Here is a 27297-nt window from a genome sequence, read left to right on the forward strand (position 1 = left end):
CAACTCTGCAGTCCACCTAGCCCTTCCGGTTCCCTCCCAGTTACCTCCTGGGCATGACGTGATGTGGTATGGAATACCTCTTTGGCTAGCTTGGGTCAGGTGTCCTGTCTCTGCTTCCTCCCGGCTTCCCTCCTCCCTGACAGAGCATGAGGCTCACAAAGTCCTTGGCCAAACCAAAACATCATTTTTATCAACTTTGTTCCCAGCCTGAAAGTTAAAACACAGCACTGCAGAGCTACAAGAAAGAGAAAAATGACTGCTACTGCTGAAACCAGGACAACAACCTAGTTCACTTTCATAGCTAATAGTTACAGTGCTAAGTTGAATACATTATCACAGAACCAAAAGCTCATTTATTTTGGTAAAACAAGAAGCAATTTGTTCTTAATATTTTAGTTTCTGGATGCCTCCTTTTCATGGGATCACTAGAAAAGGATGTTGATTATTATGTCTCGTAATTGTTTGGGGAAATGATTTAGTAGTGAGTGGAAGTTGCAAGACTCTTAAGTTCCCTAAGGAATTATTTGAAAAATACAGTGTTCCAAAGATATTTCACTCCTGAGACCTGATGTAACCAATGAGACAGAAAGGACAGCCAATTTAAAACAAAACTAACAGTTGAAGCAGATGGGACAGAGGTCATAAAACAAAACAAAACAAAACAAAACAAAACAAACAAAACCAAACCAAACCAAAACAAAACCAAACCAAACCGAAACAAAACAACAAAAAAACCCAACCAACCAACCAAAAAAACCACACCCAAAATTATTTTGATCTGGAGAGAGGGACCACTGCGGGAGGGTAACATACCCTTCTGTAAAGGGTGAAAAATGCAAATGACATATTTAGGAGCCTGAAAGTTAGCTGAAGAGACTGGGAAGTGACAAAGAAAAGAAGCAATGAAAACTGTTCAATGAGAAACAGTAAGAAGACAAAATAATAAAGGAAAAAGTATTTCTTTATTATTATTCCCTAGTTGTTGCTGGTTGCTGAATCTTTCTCTGCTTTAAACAGTTTGGAAGTAGACATTTTCCTCACAGACAAAAGTACTTCAGATTTTTGTAGCTCACACTTTTTTTTTTCCTTTTTTAGTGTTGACAAGGACTAGATAACATTTATCATCTCTCTGAGAGCTTGATCCAGCACCACTTGAGTCAATAGAATTTTTTCTAGTGACCTCAATAGGCTGAAGATCAAGCAAAGAATGAAATGTCTTCTGTGCCTGCGACAATAATAACAAATGTATCCCATACTTTGGGACTGCATCTGAACCAATATGCTTCCCTTCCATAAAAAACAAAGTGAGGTGGAAGAAAGATGTCAGCTATGACATCTTAATGGTTTTCATGTCAGAAGGTAATACAAAGCTATTAAAATGTCCCAGCATAAGTAATTTGTTACTAACAAAAAAAAAAAAAAAGGATTACTGCTTATAATTTTACAAAATCCCTTAAACAGTAATGTTAACTCTGAGACACATGCCAATCCATTTTAGGATATTAGAATTATCATCTTCCTGAGGTGCAAAAGAAAGAAAACATAATCGACAGATAAATGCTTATTAAGTAGAAAACAGCAGCCAATTGCAAAAGGTATTTCTGAGGTAACTGCTGTGTGACTTTGCCAGATACAAAGGGCACAAATAGAAAGATGAGTAATACCTCGTTAACATGACAACTCTTTGTTAGCTGGTGCAAACCAGCATGGTATTTGATTCTGTTCTTCAGTTTTGCAAAGATCACTATATTGAAGATGGAAAACATTTTGCTCTTTGAAATACAGAATATGCATGTAAACAGATGAAAAACTGTTATTATTCTTTATTCATACAATTCTAAATATATCTTAGTTTGGCCATGGTTACAATGTTTGCATTTTATTTAGTTTTTATTTTAAATGTAACACATATATAAAGAATTACAGCATTAATTTTGATGTTTTGGACACTTAATTAAATTAATTAACCAAAATCTCAATTACACAAAAATATTTTCTAATATAAAGTGTCACACTGTGATAACCTGTGTAGGCTTAGATGCAAGCTGTGTGTTAAGTTCTGTCCAAATATATTTACCCACATAAATTATTTAATGAGCATTCATGATGCCAATAATAGTATTAATAGATACTACTGTATTACACGTCTGTCTTTACTGATCAAGCATAAGATTATAAAAGTCTACTACTTATTTCAGAGATGAAAGACTTGTATTTTAGCTAAAGAGGAATAAGCTGCTAATACCGAAAGTCTTAGCTCATCATTAACTATTTAATAGATTATCCTGATTTTCACACTAGGATTTAATAAAGCTTTATCTTGGACCCCTTTCTAATCTTTATTCAATTTAAACATATATAATACTATTTGAAATCTATTTGTGAACTTCATGTTGACCGTGTATCAATGCCAAGGAATGCAGCTGAAAAAATGATGAAGTGTCATGACTATGCTCTTTCTAGATCATATGTTCATTACCACTTTTAGGAACACTTTCTACTGTAAACTTTCTCAGTACCTCGAGGCTCCAGGCAGAGCAACATGGGTGGATGTGGAGGGTGAATATTAACTGCTTTCTCTCCCTAAGCCAATAAGAGGTTGAGGGAGCTGGGTCTCTTTAGCTTGGAGGAGACTGAGGGGTGACTTCATCAATGTTTACAAATAAGTAAAGGGTGAGTGTCAGGATGATGGAGCTAGGGTTTTTTCAGTGATGTCCAGTGATAGGACAAGGGCCAATGGGTGTAAACTGGAGCATAGGAGGTTCCATGTGAACATCAGGAAAAACTTCTTTACTGTGAGAGTGACAGAGCACTGGAACAGGTTGCCCGGGGGGTTGTGGAGTTTCCTACGTTGGAGATATTCAAGGCCCGCCTGGACAAGTTCCTGTGTGATGTAGTCTAGGTTACCCTGCTCTTGCAGGGGGGTTGGACTAGATGATCTTTTGAGGTCCCTTCCAACCCTTGGGATTCTGTGATTCTGTGATTCTTATCTTTATTTATTGTTATCTTTCTACACAGAAGCTTTCATGAAGATTCTGTTTAAGCAATGTGTGAGGGGACTAACCTGCAGAAATTGCATATGAATGATAAATTGATAGTGGTGAAATCTAGAGTTCATGCACCAATCTTGAGTTACTCTAAAAGTTCATATATAATTTTAAAAACCCATATCAACAAAAACCTAAGAGGTGCCACATAAGAAGACTTGACTTTATAGATAGTGATCCAGAATATATGAGCTGGTTTAAGATGCAAGAAATAGAAGAAAAATAGAAGATATTGAAATTATAAAGACACTATATATATGCATGCATATGCATCTACACATGAACACACATATTTACAGGCATAGTAAATATTGTTTTATTAGAGTATTACACTCAAACTACACTCAAGAGTTTAGTTGTGTGTACCGCAGTCAGATCAAAGCATCAAAATGTTACACACTTCATGAACTCCCCAGCACGTTTTTCTGTGCTGAGAGTAAACAGGCCAAGGAAGATGATATGCCAGTTAACTTGGGCAAAAGGAAAAAAAGGGGAAAAAAAAAGGCTTTTTTCTTTTTTTTTTTTTTTTATTCACAAAACCATTGAACTGACTCTGACGTAGTTAAGGAGACAGGGCTACCAAGCATATCCTTGGACTGTACAAGTTTACCTCCTGACTCAGCCTGAGTCCTTGAATGTTAGGGAGGTTTTGTATGAAAGATCAGAGCTTAACTTGTTTTTTGGTATTCATTTACTTCAACCTGCTGTTTGTGACGGTCTCTCCATGATTGATTTGGAAGCTCAAAAAGTGTAAGGGTTTTCATAACCTTTGTTCTGCTGTGCTTTTCCTACCACTGATCATTCACAGAGAGGAGTTATTTCTTGCTAGCATTTAATGCCCCAAATAGACATTCTTATTTTGTTTGCTTTGTATTATTAAAACATCAGTGAAGGGGAAAATAATGTGAAGATCCACTACTTTTCAATAAAAGTTAATGCAAGAAAATATAGTCCCTGCACAGTTGCCATAGCAGGAACACAAAAATGCATGGGCTGCAAACAATTCTTATCAAAGAACCTGTATTTTGCTTGAGTTTCTACCATGTTTGTGATTGTATCCACACTAGAAATAGATATCTCCAGGGCTGTAAACTAAAGACGCTACTGATTGCTAACATCTTCCTGCATCAAGTAAAGAATAAAGAAAGGGGTCTCATACTCAAGTCAACAAGTTGGGAAAACTCCAAATAATCAAAGTCCTGCTGCAAGAAGTGGTTAATAACTCCAGAAACAAGCAGAGGACTTGATCCTTAATCTTTCATAAGAAAAAAAAAATAATAATTTTGCCATAGTAAAGCACTTGTAATACAGATGTGATTTGAGCTACCTCGTTGGATGAAGTGTCAAGCTTTCAATAGAAAAGAATACAGTCCAATATTTCAGGTCTTAAAGATCCTTAAAGCAATCGAATTTTCTGGGTTTTATCCATGCTCCTTAGTGGATAGAATTCTGTATCTCAAAACTTCATAAATATTTGACAAAAAAAAAATAATCTGTCAAGCTCAATTCTGTAGACTGAATTATCTCTCACTCAGAAAGAAAAGACAATCCCTATAGATCAGGTTTGAATTATAGGTAGGATAGAGATGTTCTGAACTTCCCTGCCATCTCTGGTAAGCCCAAGGATAAATATAAAAGTTCAATGTCCAGTATTTTGATAATACCAAGAATTTAGTTCTATTCTTTAAGGAGTCAGTCACACTTTAACGATGGAAAAATATGCTGCTAGGCCTTGGGTGTATAAATGTAGTATGCTAGGGAATGGAATAGTTTGCATCTGTGATGAAAATATTTTTGGTAGTTTAATAATGTTATTTTAACTGGAATAAATCTTCCAGAATCTGAAAGAAACTAGTTCACTTTAATGTGTGGTAATTGCTGTCCCATGAAAAGAGACAGGGACAGCTTCTTTTTCCTGCATGGTTTCCTCTCTGTCACAGCAGTTTCATTCACACAGCTGTATATGGTCCTTACCTGATGTAGACAGCCAGAACATTTTATTTCATAATTAACATCAGTGGGAAAACTGTATTCCATGAGGCAAACTTGCCCACACCCGTGATTTACTAAGACTATGTAGAGTTTCATGACAGAGTGGAGGGCACTGTGAAGGTTAAGACAAAATGTTGGCACACTTTTCTCCCAGGTTTCAGGACTCCTGTGTCTTCATTAGAGCACAGCGAATAATCAGGCTGAAATACCATGTATTATCTGGCATAAAAAAAGCATTGGGACCATTGCTTACTGTGCCTCACACTTTTGTTTTGGGGTTTGTTTTGGTTTGTTGTTTGGTGTTTTTTTTTAATATGTGTTTTGTTTAGAAAAAGAAGACAGAAAAAATCTACACAAAAGAAATAATTTTCATCAGATGGAAATCTGCTTTCATATACATGCTGAAAGGTAAACTTATCTGTTCAGATGTAAAACTACATTGTAACTATACTGATATAACTCCTCATACATTTACTGTCCTGGGTTCAGCAGTAGCAGTCATTTTTTCTCCTTCTTGGTAGCTGGTGCAGTGCTGTGTTTTGACTTTCGGCCTGGGAGCAGAGCTGATAAAAATGATGTTTTGGTTTGGCCAAGGACTTTGTGAGCCTCATGCTCTGCCAGGGAGGAGGGGAAGCTGGGAGGAAGCAGAGACAGGACACCTGACCCAAACTGACCAAAGAGGTATTCCATACCGCAGCACGTCATGCCCAGGGGGGATGTAACTGGGAGTTACCCAGAAGCGCTAGGGGGACTGGAGGGTTGGAGGAAGTATCGGTCGGTGCTTGGTCGGTCTGGGGGGGCGAGTTATCGGTCGGCTGGCGGTGAGGTGTTGTATTCTCTTCCCTTGTTATTTCCTTTATCTTCATTATTATTGGTGGTAGCGGTGGTGATTTGTGTTATACCTTAGTTACTAAACTGTTCTTACCTCAACCTGTTGGAGTTGCATTCTTTTGTTTCTCTTCTCCGTCCCTCTGGGAATAGGGGGAGGGCAAGAAGGGGGGAGAGTAAGTGAAAAGCTGTCTGGCTGGGATTAAACCACAACAATTTACACACAGGAACACAAATGTTCCTACCTAGTCTTCCAAACACCTACAAGAAAGTATTAGGAAAATTGTTATATACATAAAAACACATCATCCACTGCCTAACATTATATTACTATGGTACTAAGTTTCTGTCTAGGACAGCAGTTTATCATCCTTTGCTCTTAATACATAATAATTTCAAATCATTTAACATTTTTATCCAAGGCAGTGAAATTATAGAATGGTATTTTTAGAATCGAATATAATTGAAAGTTCAGAATTAATGAGAATAGTTAAGTGAGACATGGGAAGCAACTGAAAGAAGCTATGTAGTAAGGATAAAAAAGAAATAAAATCAATTTAACAAAATGAGTGGGGATCCAGAAACAGGAGGACAGCTGCTAATGGGACATGGGAAAAAGAAATTGGAGAAATGCTTTATATAACCCCTCCTAGAAATATTTAAATTCATAAAATCTCAAAGGTAAAGGAATTGCAGCTTCAGTATAAGCTTTAGGAATGAAGCAGAAGAGCATTTCTCCAGAGCAGTAAAACCATACAAATATAAAGAGGACCAAAGAACAAAGAAAATAGAACAGCAGAATTACCAAGCAGAACAAATGTCAGAAGTAAATGCACAGAGGCAAAATAAAAAACTGAATGACAGTGAAGGTCATAGAAGTAATATATTTCTTTATGGACAAAAACTTGAGGGGGAAATAAATATTGAGACAGGGACAAGTGTAAGCATGCATCAAATTAAAAAAAGAGTTTTGTCCTCATTAGACTTATGAGAAGAAAGGAATATTTATGAAAGAGTCAGCTGATTACAGAATTGGCTTAGACAAAAGGAAAAAAAATCAATATTCCTATTGAACATAAATACATGCATTCCTATGTTCAGCTTCAAAATAATCTAAAAAATAACATAAAAATGACAGGGCTTTTCAAACATTCCGCCTACATTCTCTATGAGAGTGAAATATTGTTATTAACGATAAAGAAGAATCTAATGGAATAGAAATAAGGTGCTTGATTATACAAATGCATTATTTTAAATTACATTGAGCAACATTAACATGCCTAAAATTTAATGAATCATAGAATGGGTTGGGTTGGAAGGGACCTTAAAGACCACCCACTTTCAACCCCATTGCTATGGGCAAGGACGCATTCCACTAGACCAGGCTGCTCAAAGCACCATCTAAACTGGTGCTAAACACTTCCAGGGATGGAGCAGACTCAGTTTCTCCTGGCAACCTGTTCCTCACAACCCTCACAAAGAGAAATTTCTTCCCAATATCTAATCTAATCTTTTTCAGTTTAAAGCCATTCCCCTTTGTCCTATCTCTACATGACCTTGTAAATAGTCTCTTTCCTGTTTTCTTGTAGGCCCCTTTAGGTAGTAGGAGGCTGCTATGAAGTCTCCCCTGAGCCTTCTCTTCTTCAGGATGAAGAAGCCCAGCTCTCTCAGCCTGTCTTCAAAACTCTCCCCTGAGCCTTCTCTTCTTCAGGATGAAGAAGTCCAGCTCTCTCAGCCTGTCTTCAAAACAGAGGTCCTCCAGGTCTCTGTTCATCTGGACTTGCCCTCCATCCGTGTCCTTCTTATGCTGGGGTCCCCAGAGCTGAATGCAGTATTCAAGGTGGGGTCTCATGGGAGTGGAGTAGAGGGGGAGAATCACCTCCCTTGACATGTTGGCTATGGTCCTTTTGAGGCAGTCCAGAATACAGCTGGATTTTCTGGGCTGCAAGCACACACTGCCAGCTCTTGTTGAGCTTCTCATCAAAAACAATTCCAAGTCTTCCCCCTCAGGGCTGCTCTCAATCCAATCTCTTCCAGCATGTATTTCTGCTTGGGATTGCCCCGTACCCAAGTGCAGGACCTTGCACTTGGCCTTGTTGAAGTTCATGAAGTTCACACAGGCCCACTTCTCAAGCCTGTCAAGGTCTCCCTTGGATTGCATCACATAGCTTAGTGTTGTCAGCAAGCTTGCGGAGGGTGCACTCAATCCCACTGTCCATGTTGCCAACAGATATTAAACAGTGCTCCCCAATACTGACCTCCACTTGGACATCTAGCTGTTGATCACAACTCTTTGAGTGTGACCATCTAGGGAATCCTTTATCCACAAAGTGGTCCATCCATCAAATCCATACCTCTCTTGTTTAGAAACAAGGTTATTGTGAGGGTCATTGTCAAATGCTTTGCATAAGTCCAGGTAGATGACATAATTTGCTCTTCCTTTATCCACCAGTCTTTCAACTCCATCATAGAAGGCCACCAGATTTTTCAGGCATGATTTGTCATAAGTGAATCCATGTTGGCTTTCTCCAATCACCTCCTTATTTTCCATGTATTTTAGCATAGTTTCCAGGAAGATTTGCTCCATCATCTTGCTGGGAACTGAGGTGAGATTGACTGGCCTGTAGTACCCCAGGTCTTCTTCCCCTGCCCCCCTCCCCCCTTTTTAGAAGTAGGGGTTATATTTCCTCTTTTCCATTCATCGGAGGACTTTACCAGACTGCTCTGACTTCTCAGATATGACGGATAATGGCTTGGCAACTTCATCCACCAGTTCCCTCAGGACCAGCAGATGCAACTCATCATGTCGCATGGACTTGTGCACCTTTATGTTCCTTAGATGGTGTTAAACCTGATTTTTCTTTGTTATCCCAGTCTCTGCCTTTGCCTTTTGTTGCATGAGTAGTGTGGCTGGAACACTTGCCAATAAAAATCAAGGCAAAAAAAGTCATTAAGGACCTTGGCCTCCACATCTCAGATGACCACATTTCCTGTCCACTTCCAAAGAGTTCCTATATTTTCCCTTGTCTTCTGTTTATCAGTGACATGCGTACAGAAGCTTTCTTGTTGCCCTTGATGTCCCTGGCTGTTCTAATCCTATCAGGGCTTTGGCTTTCCTACCCTGATCCTTGACTGCATGGACAATTTCTCTGTATTTGTCCCAGGCTACCTGTCTTTGGCTTCCACCCTTCCTAGGCTTCCTTTTTGTGTTGGAGTTTGTCCAGGAGCCCCTTGTTCATCCATGCAGGCCTCTTGACATTTGTGTCTGACTTCCTCTTTATTGGAATGCATCTCTGCTGATCTTGAAGGAGGTCATCTTTGAGTATTAACCAGCTTTCTCTGGCCCCTCTTCCTTCCAGGCTTTTATCCCATAGTACTCTACCAAGGAGATCCCTCAAGAGGCCAGAGTCTTAAGTCCATGCTATTGGGCTTACTGTACATCCTTCTCTCTGCCCTAAGGATCTTGAGCTGAACTATTTCATGGCCACTGCAGCCAAGGCTGCCCTTGAGCTTCACATTCCCCTCCTGTCTCTCCTTGTGGATGAGAACAAGGTACAGTGTAGTACCTCTCCTCACTGGCTCCTCTGTCACTTGGAGAAGGAAGCCACCATCAGTACATTCAAGAACCTCCTGGACTACTTATGTCCTGCTGTGTTGTCCCTCCAAGAGATACTGAGGTTCTTGAAGTCCCCCATGATAACCAGGGCTGGTTAACATGGGGCTGCTCCTATCTGTTTATAGAGGGCCCCATCTACTTGGTCTTCCTATGTGAACTGCCTGTAGCAGCCCCCCACTATAATGTCACCTGTTCCAGCCCTTCTTTTAATCCTGAACCTCTTCCATCTCTCCTTTCAATCCTGACCCTCTTCCATCCCCAGGCAGAGCTCCGTGCACTCTAGCTAGTCAATGGCATAGAGGGCAAAACCCTCACCTTGTCTCCATGTCTGTTAGTCAAAAACCTAAATTAACTTTTTAGGTTCCCCCTTTTTTGGCAGTGGTATTTTTCATTGCTTCACTCAAACAACTGAAGATCATGCACAGTGTTTGTAACTGTGTTTATTTTATTCTGCCACTTTCAGAGCAATAGAATGGGGAAGGAGAATTAAACAGGGCTTTCAACTGCCTTTGTGTGTGCTCTTCTTTCTGCTGGCATGAGTTCAATACATAGTTAATTTTGAATATGTGGAAGGACTAGACAGTATAGTTGTAAATAACAGCAGAAGACATAGCCTGTCTTAAAAAGATAGATACTGACAAGCAAAGAAAGGTTGGAGTACTCTATCTCCTCTTCCACAATCATCCCCAATTTCCTGCTCCCAGAAAAGAAAGAGGGAGCAAGTTGTCTATAGACTCAATAAACACAAAGTGTCTGGGCAGAAACAGCCAGACTAAACAACCTCTTTCTTTCTAATGGTGTCTTACGGCTTTGGATTTTGGGTTGGCTCACACTCATCTGCACTGGAAAGTGCTAGACTATGCATGTCAGCATACAAAGGACTGTGCAGGTACAGCTTTCTCATTGTTTGGTGCCTTATAAAAAAACATTCAGGACTAGAATGACTAAAATGTTTTTTGAGCCCATATGACACAAAAGAAAAATCCTTAAAAAATCTAATTTACTAAATTCACTGAGTGTTCCTGAATAATAGATTTACTGCTTGGATACTCCTAAACATGCAAAATTGTTAGCTAATTATTGACGGCAAAAGAAATCTTAACCTCTCCTAAATGCCTCTTTGACATCAACATTTCCTTCCAATTTTCTCTAGTTCTTTTCTTGAATGTAAGTGAAATTAAATCAGTTTGAAACTTTTTTCTTAACTTCTTCCTTAAGTTAAAAAAAGTTTTCTTAATGGAGTTGATCTAATTGTAATATCAGTCTTGGATTGTGTAATTATCATGTAAAAATCCATTTCATTATTGGTAGACTTCATATATGTTGGTTTCATCACAGAGGTTGAAATGAGTCACGACACAAAAGTGCAACCAATACAATACATGGCATATACTCCCTTCCCCCTTCTACTTCATTTAGAACACATATTGCTGACTCAGTTACTGCTGAGAGAGACATTAGTTTTCCAGTGTTGCTTCAATAACATGAGACAAGGTGTTTCCCACAGGCCAAGCCGTTTTCATCATCAAGTGCTACTTGTGTGCTTGTGCAACTTGAAATATTCTTGAAGAAACAGTTAAACAGTGCAGTTGTCTCACATGGAAATGTTTCTTGCACCATAACTTTGAAGTAAAAAATCATAATTATTCATTTGGAGTATTTTGCAAAATTTTTTATTTGGAAAATGAAAATTTTGAGTATGGGAAATACTCCAAATGAATAATTACGATTTTTTTTCTTTTTCTTGATTAGTGCCAAATCTGTTGAGTTAATGCTACAGATTAGATTACTTACTCTTTAACTTTTATTCTAATAAAAGTTCAATGCATTAATATACAATATTATATAAATAGAAAGAAGGTTTAAGCATGACACAAATGGAAACTCATCATGTCTTCAGCAAATGTTTTTCTGAACTTTTCAAAATGTATTTCCAAATGTATTTCCAAAAGTATTTCCAAATGTTGACTTTTCATTTTCATTAATGAAAATTAATTTTGAAATGGTGAAGACGGGTGTTATGAAAAGAGTGAATAATAGCAGCTAAATGTGCTTGAACATTTTCAAGTGTCTGACCAGCTCTAATAAGCTCTCAGAACTTCAGTGGTGTTTTCATGCAGAACAACAGTCAGAAATTTATTTTTATTTCCAGATATCCCATTTCTGTAAACAAATATTACAGGAGTAAACGTATTTTGTAAAAGTCTTAGTTTTGATTGTTTCTTTCAATTAGGTTTTAAATAATATAAATACTAGGATATCTGTTTGGTTACTGGGGTATAAGATCTTCATATTTTTGTTAACTGCTGGAGGAAAATTTTACTAGTTTAGCTAAGCTAGTTTTCCTGCTTTTTCTCCTGGTCTGAATTCTGGTAAACTCAGAAATATATCAAACTTAGAAGCTTTTTTTCACAATGCAACTTAACAGATTGTAAAAGAGTGGTGAGTAACACTAACCACTTTCCCCAGTCTGAATTAACACAAATTAATTGTTAAAGTGATAAATAAACACAAGTCTTAATGATCTCTGAGTTTTATTATGCACAGCACCTGCAGCTACTGAAAAGTACTTCAAAGTAAATGTACAGTATTAAGCCATATTGTTTTTCTCTCTTTTGGCTCTGGTTTCGAAAATTCTTAGGAAAGGAGATCTACAGATGCTTACTTAGAAACTCATTGCTTTGAGCTCCTAAAAATTAAAACCACAGTGCATCAATGTAAATTATTGCCAAAAATATAGCATGGTGGGGAATCAGGCTCTGTGTTTGGGTTTTGGGTGGGGTTTTTTTTGGTTTGTTTGTGTTTTTTTATTTTTATTTTCTGTGTGCATTTCATGCTTTGCTTACATGTTATACTTCTGAGGAAAACAAAACCAGCCACCTCAGAATTTCTTCTGACAGGACAGGACAAGTTTAATAAGTACAACAAAAGAGGTACATTTGTTCAAGGTAATAACTAGGTCTCCAACTATGCTACCACAATGCCAATGAGGCATGCAGGCAGCTCTCGCACGGTATATTCCCTGGCTGCACACTCTCAGTTCACACAGAAACAAAGACTTTTACTTTGTCCCTTCAGATGGAGCTTAAGAAGCAAAGACAGGGTTATCTCCCAAATGGCACAAGTTCTCATAGCACAGGCTCTGCTCAAAGAAAAAAATACATACTTTTTCATGTTGCCCTTTCCTTGAGATAAAAAGACTCCTCTAATGTTAAAACCTTTCACAGAGTAAGATCAAATGAAAACTAGTCAGAAGGAAAAGAGAAAGGACTTGTATTTTAATAACAGCCCACAGAAAAGAAAGAAAACAAGACATAGCACAGGTCTCCAAACCCACAATGTGGTATTTTATTAAACATAACCATTTTAAATTTGAGGTGATTATCCAACATACGTTGACAGACAAGAGTGATTTTCCCCTTTTTTTTCTTCAGGGTGCAGACAGGAAGCATGCTGTCAGCACCAGCAGCACTGAAGTGCTGCCCGGGCATCCCCTGTGTGAAGCGGCCAGTGCTGGACACAATCGGTTCCAGCCGGCTCCAACAGCCCCACAGCAGAGCACGGCAGAGACCCTCAGCCATGGGCAGGCGCCTCGGAGAAAGCCTGGGTAAGGAAGGGCAAACAGTGCCCAGCAGCCAGGGCTGAGGGAACCGGGTGAGAAACAGCCCTGCGAGCTGTGAACCTGGGAAAAGGGGGAGGGAACAGATTTCCCACTATTTTAATTGGAAAAGAATTAAATTCATTTTCCCCAAGTCAAGACCCAGAGTTTCAGGCAGGTGGCCTGATTCAGATATCCACATTTTCCCTCCTTTCCACTGTTTCCTAGCTTTTGGATTTACTGCTAAGTAGTTTAGAGCAAAAATAAGCATTAGACCCGTGTATTAAGGCTGTTTGAATACAGAAGGAATGGGTCATCCCTTCAAAGTACAAAAAGGAAGGTCACTTCCATGTCCTGTGACAATTTTATTCAATTTATACTGCATTACAAACTGCTACATGGATTAAGAATTCCTCAGACAGTATTTTACCAGCTCATACTGCCCTAGTTTTGCTGATGTCAATCTATTTCCTTTGCTGATGTGCACAAGGTCATTTAGCTCTGAAAAGATTAAATCAAATCATAATATGAACTAGTCAAATGGCTGGTAGGAATGTAAGTAGGTTTGTATGGCCTGTCTGCAGGGATCTCAGGATCCAGCTAAAGCTAGGGCAAATTTTAGTTCTAATGAATCAGAAATCAGGCACACTTCATGATCCAAGGTTGCTTATTAATAATTATGGGTATTACAGTTTCATATACAGGTCCTAGATAATAAGAAGATTTTGTTGTGCAGTCTAAATACACCTACCATGAGACACTCCTTCTCTTAAGCCCTAAAGTTCAAATAGAAAGAAAGATAAAGGCTAAGAAAAAAAAAAAACAACACAAAAAAAATACACTCAGAGGTGAAAGCACTTACACAAGACCATGCTCCAAGGTCAACGGCAGAAACAGGGAGAGAACTTCTTTTTTAAGTCTTAGCCATGAGAGATTCACACTGAGCCCAAACGGTCTTGCTACATATGAACATAAACAGGAGCAGAGATCACTTTTCTGCCTCAATTAGTAACTGTCTTTTGACCCTGAAATCTCAAACACTGATTTGTAAAACTCTCAGAACTCACCAACAAAATTTAAGTTGAGAAGCAGGTACCCGGAGACACAGGGGTGTAGCTCCTTCAAGCATGTCTTGCTCAAGCACCAAACAAGCCCTGATTATATAGTCATCAAACATACATATTCATTACATTGCATGCGTATTCATAAAGCTACTTATACAAGACATCATTCTTCTAAAAAATTCCTCCTGCATAAGTACAATAATATGGTAGTCATCTTTGGGACCCCTGGTAGCTGTTTCTTCCTCATCTTCTTCTTCCTCACTTCATCCTTTGGCTGCACTTTAGGTTTGGAAAGTCCTGTTGTCATGCCAGCAAACACTAGTTTGGTTCTAGCTGATTATTGTAAAACATTTACCTAAGATACTTCACTGTCATCTGCCACAAAGCTCTTACCCACTGGTATTGTTGCAAAGCTACTAAACTCAATGTTACTTAACCATAAAGAAGAACTGATTTCACTTATTTACAAAAGATTATACTTCATTTTGTATTTCTTTCTTTGTTTCATACCTCCAAACATAACCACAGCTTCTCCAGTTTCCTCCCCCTTCCTCTTCTAACTCCAAATTAGTATGCTGCTGAGATTTTTCCAGGAAGAAAGTATTATACTTCCTCTAAAACAAGACAATCAAAAGAAACACGCTACAGCAGAGACAGAAAATAATACAAGTGCTTTAGCTGCTCAGTTTTCTGTCTCTGTCTATGTGATCTGAAGAGGGAAAAAAAATAGACGTGTCCTGTGTTTACTTTTGATAGGGACAGTCAGATATCAGCACAGAAGGCAAGAGGTGTGTCTGTGTATGTCACGTTCCTCTTTTTTAACTTGTACATCCATCTAGCCAGATCTAAACCAAGCCCAGCCACATCATCTTGTCCCATTGAGGAAACTTCTGTGGAGTCATAAGCTCAATATGTTACCTTCAGGAGTCAGTTTTGCCACTGACTTTTGTAAAATCTGGATCTAGGGTGGAGAAGGATGATTTAGCACATAACATAGTGAATAGCTTTTAACTAGATACTTTGTGATTTAATAAAGTGCCTGCACAATATTTCTAAGTTGACGAGGGCAAACCCTGTTAGGATTGAATTTTTAATTAAAATTGTTACTGCCTCTTTCCCCTTTTGGTGTCAAATTGATCATTTACATATTCAACATAATTTCCTTTAATATCTAAATAAATGTTCCACTTAATGAAAACGTTTATGCAACTTTTTAATGAAAAAAGTGAAATATAATATATAGGGCTGAGACTAATTTTCTCAAAATTTAACACACATGCGGAACATGTTATGAACTAAAGGAAAATATTCTGAACCTGACAGGCTGCAATTTACGACCCTTGGTGTATATACAAATTTTAATTACTTTCCTTAATCTTTCTCTGTAATCCTAATAGCTGCCTAAAAAAACCTGTAGATACCTTTGGGTGAGTGGGGGAGTAGAGGGTGTACATTTGTGTTTCTGAGATGTTTAACAAAAGCTTCATAGCCAACAGTAATAAATAAAGAAAAAAAATATTTCAAAACTACTCAGTAGAAATCCTGAACAGGCTGTACTTTTATGTAAAGCAAGGGTCTTTTTTCACTGCATGAATATAGCTAGAGATTTATTTTCTTAACATCCTAAACCATTAAAGAAATATGCCCTATTCTACTGCATTTCTTATGTTAAAAACTCATGTTTTTAAAATATCACTGCAATGATTAGAGAAAGAATATATTATCTACCAAAAAAAGTCATATTAAACCACAAAAGTGGCTTAGATATTTAAATGACTTAAATACCAAACTATAACTAGCGATAACTCGTCTTTCATTTTCTGTTCAGAAATTGTACCTCAGACAGAACCAATATAAGTTCTAAAGAAGCATGCTATATAGCTGACTGGTTTCAGAAGAGGTATGGTTTTTCTTTTTCTTCTTTACGCCCCCTCCCTAGCTGGTGTCTTATCATCAGTGGACAGAATGTTTTTTATAGCTGTTTCTGTCTAATTACACTTCACAAATAATGTCTCTTCAGAATTTTATTGTAAAGCACTTTTATTGTTTATGACAAAAATCATTTGCAGAAGAATATGGAGATTTTTTTTCCCCACCAAAGCATATATAGCATAGAAACATTTCCAATCAGCATCATAGTAAGTTCTCTGTCTAATATAAGTGAATGATATATGTCTTCAACTGATGCTAAGGTACATATAAGAACAGAATAGAGCAGAGCAAAACAGAACAGAACCTGAACTTCCCTTGTTTAAGTTTAAACCAATTTCCCCTTCTGTCACTACAGCCTCCAATAGAGTCCCTCCCCAGCATCCTTATAGGCCCCCTTCAGGTGCTGGAAGGCTGCTATGAGGTCTCCATGCATCCTTCTCTCCCCAGGCTGAATAGCCCCAACTTTCTCAGCCTGTCTTCATATGGGAGGTGCTCGAGCTCTCTTACCATCCTCATGGCCCTCCTTGGGACTCACTCAAACAGCTCCATGTTGTCTTTATGTTGAAGACATCAGAACTGTACACAATGCTCCAAGTGAGGACACAAAAGACCAGAGTGGAGGGGCAGGATTATCTCCTTTGACTGCTGGTCACGCTCCTTTTGATTCAACCCAGCATATGGTTCGCTTTCTGGGCTGCAGGTGCACACTGCCAGCTCATGTTCATTTTCTCATTGACCAACATCCCCAAGCCTTCCCCACAGGGCTGCTGTATGATCAAGATCCAGAGCTTGCTAGCTGAAGTTCACAATCTGTACATTTCACCTAGCTTTTCAGGTTCACTTCACACAAATATTATGATTCCAAATGAGCTGCAGTACAAACAAGTTACACTTCATCTTGAGTAGTGAAATATCATCTGGGGACCAATTAACTTGACCTCTATGTGTTAAGACTAAGACCAGAGTTTCCCTTTCCTTTGACTGTGAAACAAAGATGTGAATGGTCAAGAATCTCATTGCCATAAAGACGTATCCTTTGGGTATATGTAGGAACTGCATGCATAATGAATGCAGTTATCAAGAACATCCAAGTCTCTTAAAAGGGCTGAATATTTTATTGAATTTTAATTGGCCTTCATGTTGTGAGTGTAAAAGTATTTTTCCACCTGGGAGTTCCTAAACATCCTAAGCAAAGGGAGCTATTCAGTTACCCACCCAGGAGTCAGAAGAAGAGGAGTTTGCTCAGCCCACCTCCAAAAACTTGCAAAGTGCCACAACTGCTTGAGCAAGGTTGTGTCTTTACCTTTAAAAGTAAAGATACAACAGGTTTTGTGGGCTTGTCTGACTTCTGCACAAAAGTAGCCTTTGGTGCCATCAATCTGCAGGACAGCTTGGTACCTTCTCTTTTTCAACACCCGTCTGTGCAAAACTTAACAGCAAAGAATTTAGAGAACAAATCACACTGTGGGTGGCATCCTACATTCTCAGAACAAAATGTTTTAGAAAGGGCAAATAAATGATCTCGGATGTTACAAACTTCTTTATTGAGTATCCAGAAATATAGAATAAATGTTGAAAGTAAGAATCAGTAAATGACAAGTAGAACAAAAAACAAACATGGTTTCAGCACATGAAGGTTGTGACATTTATCTGATATCTTTCTTTGAAAAAATCGAGGATATTTCTTTGATAAGGATTTGCTAGACTAGGAAAGCCTATTTAACTTAGGAAGAGAGCAAACTAAATAAGAGACAACACTAGCTCACATTTAAAAGTGACATATCAGTCTCAAAGGCAGTTGCAAAGTTTCTGAAGGGCTGGCCTTAGGTTCTGAATTAAACTTTCTCATTCAAGACCCTAGTGCTAAATTCAGCCTGATCATTCTCTTAATTATATAGAGATACTGTCAATACCGGAGAAGATCAAGATCTTACTCTGTAAAATAAAAAAAACTAACAAAAAAGACCTTGGGGACTGGAAATGGCATGAGATTTCACATCAAAGTGCAAGGTCATGCATTTCGGGATTAATAAGAGTTTTCTCCTTCGCATGGAAAGTCATTAGTTGGAAATGTCAGAGGAAGAGCAAGATCTAGGTGTATTAGTCAATTATAAGATTACTATGAACCATCTCTGTGAAGTAGCCATGAAAATGTCAAAAGCAATCCTAGGATTTTTCAGGCAAGGTATTTCACAAAGAAATATGGAAGTATTAATGTCACTGGAGCAGGCACTCCTAATATATCACCTGGAATGCTGCATATAATACAGGTCTATCATGTTTGAGGAAGATGCATTGAATGTCAGGTATATTTCTGCTGAATGTTAAACCTGAACTCACTGCTAACACACCTACTTATCATTGCTGCAAGTTCCCAGACAGGCACTGATATGAGCTGTGAGGTTGAATTACTTATTCCCAGCATCATCCTTCTCTTTTTCCTTTACCGAGATGGTTTGATTGGAGATTATGTCCAAAGTGCAGTCACTGTTTGAGCAAGGCTGTGTAAGCACCACCTGGGAACAGAGTCAAGTCACAGTGATGATAATCAGATTAGAGAGCTTCTTTTGCAAGAGGAGCCTAAAAGATCCTGGGTCGATTAACCTAGAAAACCTGGTGTGTGATAGGATATATCAAATCAGTTCACCCATTCATTCAAAATTATTAATATATTTAGGACAGAAAATAGAATACATTTCAATATTACTGAAGAAGGGTGGGAAGCATGTTTTGAAACTGAAAGTGGTGTTTCTTACAGAATTGGACCTTCCTGCTTTCAAAACCCTCTTTCTACATATATTGCTTCCCCTGCAACTCTGCCGCATACACAATCTTAGTGTGCAGATACCTTGCAATTTTGAATTTTAAATTTTGACATTTATAAAACTTTCAGTTTTACAGTTAACTCAATGAAATATGGTAGGAGCAACATTTTCCAATTGGAGTTAGCTGTATTGCACTGCATAACAGCTGGCATTAAAATGTCAACATTGCTTTCTTTATTTAAGGTCTTCTTCCAACCCTAAATCTACTCAAACACAAAGTAGATAAACATGACTGTAAAATATGAAACTTGGTTTAGGTTTTATCTTTACCACATTATTTAGAAGGAATAACTGCTTCCACATAGAAGGAATTTTCAGTGTGTAAGAATAACATTACATTAACTTAAAATATTTGACTTGTGGAAAAATACCCACCAATCACAATATTTGCCACAGCTGGAAAAGTGGATGATGTCTAGGATGTTAAACTAGAAGGTTAAGCTTCACCAAAACACAGGCATGGCCCAAATAAAAGAGCTGGGACTTATGTCAGTGTATTTGCATATAAGGAGGAAATTCTTTCCTGTTAGGGTGGTGAGGCACTGGAATAGGTTGCCCAAGGAGGTTGTGAATGCTCCATCCCTGGCAGTTTTCAAGGCCAGGTTGGATGAGGCCTTGGGTGATATGGTTTAGATCAAGGTGTCCCTGCTCATGACAGGGGGGTTGGAACTTGATGATCTTAAGGTCCTTTCCAACCCTAACTATTCTATGATTCTATGATTTCATGAATAACTTAAGTCAAATTACTTAGTATTTACTAACAGTAGCTGTTAAATTTTAATAATTTGCAGTACCTTAAATTAAAGTTATAAGTGTTCATGTGAGACACTTGTGAACTGTGCTGCTTTAGTATACATACGATGCTACTTAATCTTTCAACTTTGTTCTCGAGCTCATACAGGGCATTTAAAAAACTTGGATGAACTGTTTCAGAAGCATGTTTTTACTGCCTCTAAAGTCCTGAGCATGAGTTTAGAAGAAACTTCTTCAGGCCTGTTGAGAGTACTGCTTGAGGCAAATGAACTAATTCATATTTGCAGGTCCTTCTGGCTCTACACCTGAAAATGTAAAAGAACAACTTCTCAGAAGAAGAAAATCACCACGCTCCCCATGTGCTTCACTTTGAGAGGGGGTTCGTAAGACAAGGTAATTCTGAATTGGAAATTAATGGTGTTTTCTATGTGAGTTCTAGACTTCCTGAGGAAAATTAGTATCACTCACTTTTACAGGACCTGTGAAAACTTCTGGTCTTAGGCATGGTTGCTGTTACAGAAAATTACAGTGCAAGAACTTTAAGAAGGATCAATCACAACTGTAATTTGCAACACATTCTCGTGGTAGATAGACAAAATAGCCAGAAGAACTGTTTCACAGAAACAAGATCCTCTGAAACAGAAGAGTTCTACAGACGATCGTACCCTGCAGTCCCATTACACTTGGTGCGTACACTCTCAGTTCCTTAAGTCGAATGCATGTGCAGGGATTGCCTCACCACGAGACTTGGAAGCCTAGCTGGGTCAGCTGTCATTAGCATTGCTATTAATAGACCTAAGAAAAAAATAGTGATTATGCACATAAGAACTATTCTAGTTGCACAATTGTACTCTTCACTAGTGCAGATACATAATTACCAAAAATATGTTCCATTAATGACTAACAACAAAGCATTTAGCAATAGCATTTTCCATATTCCATTGCTAGTCATTATTTCATAAAATGTACTCTTTTTTCCAAAACCATTTTGTGAACCTTCAAACCTCTCCCACTATTAATACTCCTGCATTTTCCAACTGCTGACATAAACTTTACTGCTGATGTTAGAGACAATGGTAATAAGCTTTCTAATGGAAAAGTGAAGTTAGATTATTTAACTTTCTCATTGTTTTGGTTTTTTTTGTACTGTTCAAATTCAAGAAGGATTTAGGGCTGTAATAAACAATTTACATTGTGTAATTAGGTTTAGAATTTGCCATGGGAATATTAGATGAAAGAGGATAGGAAAACTTTCAATAGTTTAGCTTGCTCTATCATTAACAGAACAGAAGGTTATGTAGAATCTTCACATACTCCATGAAGGCTAATGTTTTCTTGCGCACAATCTCTGCTTCAAACAGATAAAACAATGATATCAATAAAAAGTTCTTTACTATTTGTGGTTTTGGCACTTTGTTTAAATTTACATAGCATCTTTGTGTCATTAAATGATAGGCCCTGTCTGAGGTTAAATTATTTTTTTTTTCATTATAAAGACAGGTCTTTCTTAAAATACCTCGTGGGATTCTGGCTGAAAAAAAATGTGTATGAAGCACGAGCATTCTGATTCTGTTACTTAATCATACTGAATGTAAAACGTTTCTGTAGACTCTCATTCTGCTCTATTGTCATTCAGGCATCAAGCTAATGAAGGCTGAAAAATATAATTCCTTTATTTCAAATGATATAATCAAACCAACATGTTTTAATGTAGCAAAGGCTTAGAAATAAAAGCATTAAGAGAATGGTGAAAACACAGAGCACCTGCACCAAAGACTAATTTTAGAAAAGCAAGATGGGGATTAAAAAGTAGAACAGAACTAAACTTCCAAATAACTAATTAAAAAAATAGCTTATATTTTCACAGCCCATTTTAATTACAGTTTGATTGTCTTTGTCAAAATTACTGTTATAATATCAGATGTGCAAAACAAGGAGGTTTTCTTTTTGAAGAGTACTCTTAACAGTTAATTTAACTTGAGCTCAGATAAGCTCCAGCAAGCCACTTTCAAAGATTTCTACTAAATGCCATGCATAATTACACAAAACTTATAAAAATTTATAATCATCATACTTTTGAATGCTTTCAAGATTCTGGAGAACCTCTCAAGCAGTACTAGTCTGATACTCAGTTTTCCTGTTAAGCAGCCAGCTGCCTTGAAATTCAATTAAAAAAACGTATTTCATTCATTTTCCAAGTAATGAATTTAAACTTGAACAAAAATATTGAATTGACTATAGAGAAATATGGCTGCTACATTCCATAATAAAAACACAATAATTTAGCAAAGCCTGTAATTTAGGCTGGTTTTCATAACTAATATACTATAGAAATTTCATTAGAGAACAGGTTGTTTGGTTCTACTTTCCTTCTGAAGGATTAAGAAAACCACTCTACTGCATTATTAAGATGACCGACACTGGTGTCTCTCAGAAGCTGTTTTTCAAACTAGTTATCCCAAATTTTTAATCTGTCCAAACTGATCAATGGCTAGTTCCTCTGGTCTCAGCTGACACATAGTTAATGAGCTGGGTGTATGATTCACATTTATATGGCTGAATAAAGGGTAATCAAGCTGCATTCTAATATAAGTGTAAGGCTCAGTGTCAGAAAAGGAGCTGTACAAGAGTGTAAGCATTGTTATAAGAGGTAAAAAATACTATTTTGTCTCAAAATAGCTCATCAGTTTCAAATAGATTAGTAACATAATAACAAGTTAATAGGGTTCAGAGAATGGGTATTAGAAATTTTTAATTAAATTAAGAATAAAAAGAAGTCCTAACAGTTTGGTGAAAAAGATGATCTAACCTGAGTAAAAACTCAAGTTCTATTCAATATAAGTGATTATATGAATGTGTAAATCAACGACCTCTTCAGTGACAAAACATTTAAACTTGTGATGCTCACACAAAAAGCAAATCACTAGTGCTGGAGCTATACTAAAAACCACAGACAGAATGCCTTTCAGATAGTACACAGGGTGAACTGCTTCCTAACTTTTGAAAGAAGGAGCAATATACAAGTTTCCTCTTCTTACTAGTGTGTATCTGTCTCTATTGCATTTTCTATATTTAAACATATTTATTGTATAAATAAGCTATATTTTTACACTTACTTTTTACATAGTGCTACACTTACCATGGCATTTGAAGTGACAAAATATTGTACTGAAAGAACACAGTTGCAGTTGGCAATGCAGCAGGGAGCACTTTGTCTTCACCCTTCCTCCTTCTCCATTTATCTCTTGGTGATCTGGTATATACTTCGTTGATGTCTTGCCTTTATCATGAGTTAGAAAGCATGAGAATGTATACTACTCCAAGTATATAGATTTTCACACTACCTCACATACTATGAAAAAAAAATTCAAAAGTCACATCTGGAAGGCAAAACAATTTAACAGATGATGCCTCAAATTTTCAAGTACTGGCAATGGTAAACAAAGTTTTCTTTTACATGAAGAATTCTTTTAACTCAAGGATGTCATAATTTAGGTCTATTCACAAAAAGTCTCTGAATTCATTAACTGGCTAGATAAGAAATTGTAGTTCTCACTATGTTGTTTGTTTTCTTTAATTGAAACAGTCTTGATAGCCACACAGTAAATATTCTCAGTGTCAAGACTAGACCTAGTCTGGGAATTTACTGGGGAAAAATATTCTGACTACAACACAGGGCCCTATCCTAACTGCAGACCAGGACTTTCTCGGGTATTCAGTACTTAAAACTATTGTGTGATGGCAGATCCACCATAGCCTGCTGAGTGCGCACAGAAAAAGTACATAATCAGAGCTGAAACTGAGCTCAGGAACAGATCAGACGTCTCAGGCCCTTGTTTGAGTAATCTGATCGGGCTTTCTACTGCTGCCACGTAAAAGCATCCCAAAGTATGTGTCAAAATGTTTTGCTATGTTTTCACTTTATATGTGCAATACTGTTTAATCCATCCCATGTCTGTTTGCCTCGATCCTCATCCTGCCAAGCTGCTGTGCAGTGATGCATGCAGCAGGAGTGCTCCTTGTGTACTGAACACTTCAGGTTGAATTCCAGGGGGCCGTCAACTTCCAATTCCTTAAAATACAAGGTCTGAATCAGTTCTGACTTCTGTTTCACCAGAATGCCTTCTTTGACTACAGAAATACAATCAATTACAGAAACAGGTATTCCGTTAGGTTACAACACATATTCTGGTAGACAACACAAAACACTGAAAATGAAAACCGCAGTAAAAATGTGGGTGGTTTGGGCTGGGTAAGTTTATTTTACAGATTGCACTGTGCTTTTTCTGTCCCAAGGACTGGTTTTCTCCACTCAGTGCTTTTCCCTTTTCTCACACTCATATAGGATGTAGCTATTCCATTAATTTGTCTTAAATTATGGTAATCTGTTGCCTTATTCTGATTATGTGAGCAGCTGTTACACAAGAAAACAACAGTGTTCCAGAGAGCAATGAGTTTTTCAGTAGAAAAGTTAGCTTTAGGAAAGGTTTTACTCTAATAAAAAACTTGTGCCAAAAAGAATCTTAAATGCTCTGCTAGCTCTTGCAGGAAAAGAAGGATATCTGAACACCTCCCAGCTTCTTTTCTTTTGTGTCCTACTATATATACTGGACAACCTACTTCTTACACTTTCCCAGCTTGTTTAGAGAGGTAAAATACACCAGCAAGGAAACGTGGCACCTTCCAAACCCTGATGTTGTGCAATGATAGGCAACTTGCAATCACAGTATGTCACTTTCTTGTATAATATTATTCTACATAACTATGAACATACTCCCTGATGTAAGTTATAATGTACAGGGAACTGCACTTCCCTTTGAACATCTGCTGACAATTAAAATATTGAATGGAAGCACAGAGCACTTACTGTTGCGAGTTGCAGCTAGTCAAATCAAATGCAAATTTAATATTTCTTGTAATTATTCCTCCTTTCATTATTCAAATGAGAAGTACAAGGAGGATTCATTTAGATTAAGGCTTTTTCTAAAAAAAAAAAAACAAAAAAACTTCTTCCTGATGTTGTCTCCCAAGTCACTTCAGTGTTGTTGAAATAGAGATGTCAAAAACTTCTGACAATTTCATTTCCAGTAAATACTTCATCCTCTCTCTGAACCTTTGACTTTCCACCTAAATATGGAAAATATGAGGTTGCTTTGTTTAGTTTTGTGTTAGAGGCAGCTCAGCAGCAGTGCAAGAGGAATACATCTTTCTACAAATAATAACGTTTAAAAATATCACCTGATCCATTCAGAAAAAATCTAGAGGAAAAAAAAGAACTATGTGCTGCATTCTTCTTTAAACGCAATGAAACCATCCTCTGCCATGATTTAGCTTTGGACATTTTGCTTAAGACTAGAGTAATTCATAACTGGTGTCTTATTTCAACGTTATTTCAAATGTAGAAAGGTATGAAAGGAATGGCGGGCAGAAGGCTCAGACAACAAGATAAAATCTGAGACTCTTACCTTGAAAAACCTAGGACTGATGGTGCTTAAATGATTTATATAACAAGCTACCAAAAACATACAAATTCTGCTCAGTGCTGCTGAAAGATTACATATTGTCAAAATGTGCTCATTCTAAGGAAAAAAAAAAAAGCAGTGAGAAAAATCTAGCATCTCTCATTTTTTTTAAGTGTTACAACATTTAATTTTCATAGGATTGAAATATTTAACTGCCTTTGTATCAATTTGATGTTTTGTGTTTGACTATAGTTTAAATTTAGTGTCATAATTTAGCACATTTGAAAAGTCGTGAAGAAATGAAAGGTTTCTATTGAACAAAATTCTGTGACACCACTACAAAATATCAACAATAATATTACTTCACTATTACTATTTTCAAATAATGCATGCAGACTTCCTTCTAATTGATGCAACCTAGAGGACTGAATAGCACTATTTGCAGATTTAGCAATTAAAATTAGTAATTACCTTGAATCTTGTTTAACAGCACCACCTTCAATACAGATATCTCCACAAAATGTAGCATTTGATAATCTTGAAATTTATCTAATTTATCTAAAGGTTTATAGTGCAGGAGAGAGTGTAATTAAGCTTTATATGAAATGGCACAGGGTTTAACTCTGATTACAAAATGTGAGAACTATCAATGTTACACAATCATACAGATTTTCACTGGAGATGCACATTAACTTGTTTCCAAAACTTCAATTTTAAAAAAGGGTACTGAAAAATTTGGCATTATGGATTCCTAGTGTTAACTTTTTCAGACTACATTCTTCTTTTCCATCTGCTTCACCATGACTGTTGATTATTGCATGAGACTTTGTACATAAAACCCCCTGTATTTCATACTTCTATGCACTGAAATAGGTAAGAAAGAATAGTTATTTACAAAAAACCCAAATGCCAGCAAAACCAGTACTAAAGGTGAAGTTTATCTTAAAATTTCAGGATTTTAGACAATCATGGAGACATTATTCAAGTATGAGTATATTTAAATATGACCAGTGACCTGTAATGTCCATGAACCCTTGAGTGCAGCCTTGTTTCTTAAACCTTTTGTGGCATTTAATCTGCCTGAGCTCTTCTGCAAAGATTTCCCTTGACAGACTGGTGACAAAAGAAACAATGGCTTTTCCCTAAAGAAAAAAAGATGCAGCTTTGCGCAGTCTGCCTTTACAAGCACCAACAACATTTCTTTCAAAAGCACCTGCTGTTACACATCAACCCTAGCCTGAAAAGGACAGCAGAAATGACAGCATCCTTTTTTACACTGTGTGAAACCAGAGTCATGAATTGTATACTGATGGCTTTAATTAGTGGCATGCAAATAAGCCTGGATTCCCTTAACCTTCAAAATCATGAATCATAAACTTTACTGAAAACAATAAGGGAAACAAATCATTTCGACTGAAATTAGCTTACAAAACATTTGTTTTAGAAACATTCATTGCTTTTCCAGTGTACATAAGTGAGGTTAAAGCTACAGGTTAGACTCTCACATACAAAAAGCAGATTAGATGCCATCACCATCTTTGTTGCTTTACGGCTTGTCCAGGACCATCAAGTTTGCTTTTACACAGGGATCAATTTAATGTGAGGGTAAGAGGAGAAAAGTACCATCACAGTGCCTGCATTTTAACAATGACAGTTTCCATGACAGTATGCCTGAAAAGACACTCTTGGTGAGAACAGAAGGATTCATCACCACTGTGCTGGCAGAGTCAGGATTATTACGGGAGCTGTCAGAGAAACTTTCAGAATTTTCTTTCTTTAAAAAACCTGTCATAATGGAGCCCTCCTATTTTTAATGACTTTTTAACATTTATTTTACAAAAAGCTTTTTTTTTTTCTGCACTAGAATTGTCTTAATAAATCTATTTTCAAATGAGAATAGTAGTGATTTTAAATTTTGATTGAGCCAGATTCTCATCAACTTTGTCCTATGTTAGATCAGAAACCTGTATCCCAGACTGATGTATGAGTATACTGATAGCTGCAATCTGCCTAACAGGGTTACTGAGGTGCAGAGACTTATCAAAAACGAACAAAAAATATGGAGCAACTGACACCAGAAAAGTATTCCAAAACCAAAAGCCTGACATTTAAAGGTCTGATTTTTCTGTTTTGTTAGCATCAGCCTTTAGTGCTTGCATTTCAAGAATAATCATAGAATC

Source organism: Neopsephotus bourkii, unplaced genomic scaffold (assembly GCF_033783945.1).
Source record: "Neopsephotus bourkii isolate Nb327-2 ecotype Australia unplaced genomic scaffold, CSIRO-AGI_Nbou_v1 NB_272, whole genome shotgun sequence".
NCBI classification, from domain to species: Eukaryota; Metazoa; Chordata; class Aves; order Psittaciformes; family Psittacidae; genus Neopsephotus; species Neopsephotus bourkii.